The sequence below is a fragment of the Haematobia irritans genome, chromosome 3 (assembly GCF_050003625.1).
Source record: "Haematobia irritans isolate KBUSLIRL chromosome 3, ASM5000362v1, whole genome shotgun sequence".
Taxonomy (NCBI): domain Eukaryota; kingdom Metazoa; phylum Arthropoda; class Insecta; order Diptera; family Muscidae; genus Haematobia; species Haematobia irritans.
In genome coordinates this window covers 78,010,570-78,017,091 of record NC_134399.1, presented here as the reverse complement: position 1 = coordinate 78,017,091, position 6,522 = coordinate 78,010,570, and the positions used below count along the sequence as shown (strand labels likewise).

The window sequence follows — 6,522 nt, the reverse complement described above, 5'->3', positions numbered from 1 at the left end:
TGAAATACTTAATTAAAGTAACATATGTCGGTGCAAAATATACACTGGAGCCCATAACATTGCAATCATAACCTTTTGATTCATTATCGTTTATTTAATTTAATTGGCAAAATTGACCACTAAATGGGAATAAAGCTGCAATCGCCATGGTGAATTATAACACAGATGGTAGCTACAAGTAGCTGATCCCTACTTCGTAGAGTGAAAGGTGTGTATTGTATTCCAGGCAATTAGTTATAGGCTATTTATGTTTACACGCTGACAAAAATTCATTGATCTCAATAGACATAATAATGTCGTCGGATATATTTATTTCTTTATTCCCCGAATACTGCATTTTTTAATCGTCATCATGGTTGCCACAGTCGATAGAATTCTATCAAAAATGGTAGATTTTTATACCCTCCACCATAGGATGGGGGTATATTAACTTTGTCATTCCGTTTGTAACACATCATCCGATCCGGCTGAAATTTGGTACATGGTATTGGTATATGGTCTCTACCAACCATGCTAAAACTGGTCCACATCGGTCCATAATTTTATATGTAGCCCCCATATAAACCGATCCCCAGATTTGGCTTGCGGAGGCTCAAAGAGAAACAAATTTCATCCGATCCTGCTAAAATTTGGTACATGATGTGTGCATATGGTCTCTAACAACCATGCAAAAATTGGTCCACATCGGTCCATAATTATATATGGCCCCCATATAAACCGATCCCCAGATTTGGCTTGCGGAGCCTCAAAGAGAAGCAAATTTCATCCGAACCGGTTGAAATTTGGAACATGGTGTTAGTATATGGTCTCTAACAACCGTGCCAGAATTGGTCCATATCGGTCCATAATTATATATAGCCCCCATATAAACCGTTCTCCAGATTTGACCTCCGAAGCCTCTTGGAGGGGAAAAATTCATCGGATCCGTTTAAAATTTGGAACGTGGTGTTAGTATATGGCCGTTAACAACCATACCAAAATTGGTCCATATCGGTCTATAGTTATATATAGCCGATCCCCAATCACACAAAAATTGGTCCATATCGGTTCATAATCATGGTTGCCACTCGAGCAAAAAGAATCTACCAACATTTTATTTCTATAGAAAATTTTGTTAAAATTTTATTTCTATAGAAAATTTTGTTAAAATTTTAATTTTATAGAAAATTTTGTCAAAATTTTATTTTTATAGAAAATTTTGTCAATATTTTATTTTTATAGAAAATTTTGTCAAAATTTTATTTCTATGGAAAATTTTGTTAAAATGTTATTTCTATAGAAAATTTTGTTAATTTAATATAACTACGATTTAGAAGATGGTATTAGGAGGTTTAAGACACCTTGCCATTGGCAAGCGTTACCGGAACCTAAGTAATTCGATTGTGGATGGCAGTGTTTAGATAAAGTTTCTACGCAATCCATGGTGGAGGGTACATAAGCATCGGCCTGGCCGAACTTACGGCCGTATATACTTATTACCTTTTGTTCGTACAACCGCCAACCATACTTTAAGCCATGTAATTCTGATAGTCATCAAATAATTTTTGTCGTTAATGTAAATTGTTCCTTCATTTGCATGGGACTAAAAAAATATGTGTTGCGTTAGAGTGAGTGAAAAACAAAATTTGTTTGGGAATGCTCCTGAGTAAAATTTCTTCAAAATCACGATCACGAAAAAATATGATAAAATTAATCTTCACGCTAAAATTCACCCTCAGGATAGAATTTATACTTTCGTGGGCAAAAATGTAATACTTTTCGTGAAATTTCGTGACTGAAATTTTCCTCACGCACATATATCTAACTGACGTAAACGTGGTTTAGAATGAAGATACTTACCTATAGCAACACTACAAAAGACTTTTAATAGAACTTTTCGAAGGAGCGCGTAGAATATTTTCGAGCGTACTAGCGATTTAGAGATCCGTGTTCTTCAAAGATTACAATAAAATTCTGTTTTTATAAGTGTGCTATTTATTTTTGTTTCGTTGCCTAGTAACGTCAACAATATATGTTGTTTGTGTTGAGCAATTACTTCCCTGTAGGAATTTCTCGAACTCACTCAAAACAAACTAACTTTTTACTAACTTGAGTCAGTTGGATTTTTCCCAAACTCACTTTTTCTAGACAATGAGCAATGAGTTACTTTTTCGCTCACTCTAAGCTGATGCATATTTAAGTGAAGTAAAGTCATGGAAACAATTCAAATAAACAAACATAAAATATGTATTGACTTCTATAACTGCCAATTTGGATTTGGCTTTTTATATTTGTTTCAATTTATCCTCAAAGAGCTCACCATAATCTAATCAGTTAGGAGCTAACTCATAGTGTGCTCATATATTATCAGCATAAAGTTAACTCACTTTGAGTTAACTTTTGGTTAGCTGAAGCTTATGCAGGGTTGAGTGAGGACTGACTCGTTCCAATGACAACGCGTGTTAAAACTGAATTGGATTTTACATGGGAAATGATTTAGGTTTTGAGTCACCTGTGACTCAGTTATGACTAACAATTTATTAACTTAAAGTCACCTCAATTTCCTACAGGGTTAGTATACTAAAGTCAATAACTTCTACACTTGGTCCAATTAAATAAAGTAATTGATGGATTGTGAATTCAATTATCAGAGACTTTGGATATTTTAGACAGTTCTCCATTCCACCAATTATTTTCGTAATTGACTTAATAAAAATTTAATTTAAATTTTTTATTCAAATATGCCAATAATTGATTTTTTATTGCTTCATTTTTTTCTGTGTACACTCAAAAAAAGTGAACTTTCTATTTCACTGAAGTCAATTTAACTTTATTTTAGTTCATGGAATTATTATGTTTTGAGAAAGTTTGCTTTACTCTAATAATTTATTGCATACGTTACACTGAAAAAAATATTGTCGTGAGGTCAAAGATTTCATGTCTTTAAAATACGAATGCAAATTTTGCTTAGCATAGAAGACGCATTTCTCTAATATAAAGTTTTTTATCCTTGTCCAAAAGTCGATAAACTTTTCAATGAAGTCGTATTATCCTTATAATTAAGAGATTTGACTTAAAAATGGTCATCTTGTCATCTTGACTTCAATAATTCAGAAAAATTCTTTAAATTTAATGAAATTGTCTTTAAATTTGTTGTCTTTTTGCATCCTGACTACAAAGCAAAAAATCGTTCAAATATAGGACATGTTTTTCAAAACTTTATTTTAAAGGCGTTTTTAATTGAAACATAGCATAATTTCTACTGGAAGCCGAGTCTTAATTTGGAAAATTAAGTTGTCGCTGACTCATTTTTAAAGGAATTTTATAGCATATGAAGAAAAAAAGCTGAGAAAGCGAAAATTTTGAATTGGCTTCCTAGAAGCAAGTACACAAAACCCAAATTTAAATGAGAATTGTGTCTTAAAAGTATCCTTACTTGTATTCTCCGCTTCTTTGGAACGGAATCAATACCAAATTTTTTAAAGTAAAGACAAAATCTTTACTGGTTTTTTTCAGTGTAGTTAAATGAACTAAAAAACGGGAAAAATTATACACAAATTAAGCAAAAAGATTTACTAAATTCTTACTTCTCACAAAATAGTTCATTATTTCTTTAAATTTATAAATTTTACCAAAAATGCGTCAATCATAAACTTCGTATGTCACTAAAGGCATTCTTGCATTTTTGAACTCCAATTTTTTCCTTCAAACTACAAAATTTTCTTTAGCAAGTGAAAAAAATTGATTATGTCTAATAAATTTTCTTGAATTTGTCGAAGACTATTTACTTATTTTTGTGATATCGGCGTGATGCTAGCGATTGTAATACGGTTTAGTTAAAATTTTCTAAAAATATTCAAAATTTTCTAAAATTAACAAAAAGTTTTCTTCCTGGTGGGTTCACTGTTTTTTCAGTGTATAGTTATGGACCGATGTGGACAAATTTTGGCATGGTAGTTATAATGTTATAGGTAGTCACCAACTTTCGATCGGATCGGATGTAATTTGTTCTTCCAAGAGGCCCTATAAAGCAAATCTCTGGATGATTTTACAAAGGGTTATATTATAGACCGATAGGCCATATACAAACATCACGATTCAATTTGCTTTTCCAAGAGCCTCTGTTTATATGGGGGCTATATATAATTATGGACCGATATGGATCCATTTCGGCGTTCGTAAGTTACATATAACTTAAGCTTCGATTTAAATAAAACATTTTGAACAAAGTGTAGCTGGTTTTTGTCTTTCAGTGTATAATCTTAAACAAAGAATTGTTATAAATTTTAAAGGTTTAATTTTCAATGAATAAATGTCTTGGCACCACGCGTCGCCACTCATTATACACTTGAAATAGGCAAACGATGCTCCACATATTTTTCAACTTTTCTCAGTTCGAAAATCTACTCATAATTTATACATTTTAAATGAATTCCCATTTTGAAACTACATCAGAAAGAATTGAAAAAAAAAACACTTTTTTTTTGAATAGTTCCTATACGAAAAAAAACTCATTAATTTTGTTCTCTCGACTATGGAAGGTGTAAAACATGACATGAAAATGCCTTTAATTCACTAGAGGTCATATTAAAAATATTTTCATTTCTTTACCGCAAAATTTAAATGTGCTGCTGACCTCTTGTATACATATCGAGTGCGAGTCCGTCCGAGGCTTTAATATTTACTTGCCATCTACTGCATAAATATGTGGATTGGCAGTGTTGCAAATTGCAAAGAGAATTTCTCTTGATTGTGGATATACTGACCAACGAATTAACATTACTTAAGTTTTCTTTATATAAGGTAACCACATACTTTACGTGTTGTACTATTAATGTACATATTATATGCTTATGTGGTTAACCCTTTCACCACCGAATTAAACCTACTGACACTGACTAAAATTTTCCATTTTTTAATATACTTGGACTAAGAGCATATAGATACAAATATGGTCGAAAGTTTTTTATTTTTTATACCCACCACCATAGAATGGTGATGGGGGTATAATAAGTTTGTCACTCCGTGTGTAACACATCGAAATGTCGATTTCCGACTATATAAAGTATATATATTCTTGATCAGGGAGAAATTCTAAGACGATATAAGCATGTCCGTCTGTCTGTCTGTTATAATCACGCTACAGCCTTCAATAATTGCGCTCTCGTCCTGAAATTTGGCACAGATTCGTTTTTTGGTTGCAGGCAGGTCAAGTTCTAAGATGGGCTATATCGATCTGAGTTTTGATATAGTCCCCATATAAACCGATTTCTCGATCTGGGGTCTTGGGCTTATAAAAAACGTAGTTTTTGTCCAATTAGCCTGAAATTGAAAATCTAGAGGTACTTGAGGACCATAATGATGTGTGCCGAAACTGGTGCCCATCGGACCATGTTTTGGTATAGCCCCTATATAGACCGATCTCCCGATTTTGCTTCTTGGGCGTCTAGAAACTGTATTTTCTATCCGATTTGCCTGAAATTAAAAATCTAGAGGTATTTTAGGACCATAAAGAGGTGTTTTGAAAATGGTCCGTATATATCCCCATATATATGTGCCGAAATTGAGGTGTATCGGTCCATTTTGTGGTATACCCCATATAGACCGATCTCTCGGTTTTACTTCTTGGGCGTCTAGAGACTATATTTTCGATATGTTCAAGTCGATAGCTTGTTTCGTTCGGAAGTTAGCGTGATTTCAAAAGACGGACGGACGGACATGCTTAGATCGACTCAGAATTTCACCAAGATCCAGAATATATATACTTTATGGAATAACAAAGTTAGTATACCCCCATCCTATGGTGGAGGGTAAAAAAAAAACAAGTATATACGGCCGTAAGTTCGGCCAGGCCGAATCTTATGTACCCTCCACCATGGATTGCGTAGAAACTTCTACGAAAGACTGTCATCCACAATCGAAATACTTGGGTTCTGGTATCTTAAAACTTCTTAACATCGTTTTCTAAATTGTGAGTTAGTCCATACGTGGTACATGTTAGTCTACAAATAATTACGAATCGATATGGACTTTTTGCACGGTACGTAGAGAGCCAGAATTGAAATATGGGGGTCGCTTATATGGGGGCTATATACAATTATGAACTTGGTATGGACCTATGTTTGTGTGATTGGAAATTGATTTATCTGAGGGATATATATATAACTGTAGACCGATAAGGACCTAGTTAGGCATGGTTGTTAACGACCATATACTAGCACAATGTACCAAATTTCAATTCACTCGGATGAAATTTGCTCCTCCAAAACGAAATCTCGGGATGGGTTTATATCATATACGATCACCACGTACCAAATTTCAAGCAGGTCGCATGAATTTTGCTTCTCACAAAAGGCACCGGAGGTCAAATCTGGGGATCGGTTTATATGGGAGCTATATTATGGGCTAATAAGAACCAATTCCTGCATGGTTGTTAGATACCATATACTAAAATCACGTACCAAATTTCAACCGAACGGGAAAAATTTTGCTCTTCCAAGGGGCTCCGGAGGTCAAATCTGGGGATCGGTTTATATGGGGCCT

At 33.8% G+C, this 6,522-nt stretch overlaps 1 long non-coding RNA gene across 1 annotated transcript; it reads right to left on the bottom strand.

Annotated features, from left to right (window-relative positions):
- Nucleotides 1-1,382: 1,382 nt before the first annotated feature.
- Nucleotides 1,383-1,970, bottom strand: LOC142228289 (uncharacterized). The gene is made up of 2 exons (XR_012720123.1): nucleotides 1,840-1,970; nucleotides 1,383-1,582 (listed from the first exon to the last, which is right to left on the bottom strand). It is a non-coding gene; the product is annotated as an uncharacterized LOC142228289 (long non-coding RNA).
- Nucleotides 1,971-6,522: the final 4,552 nt, after the last annotated feature.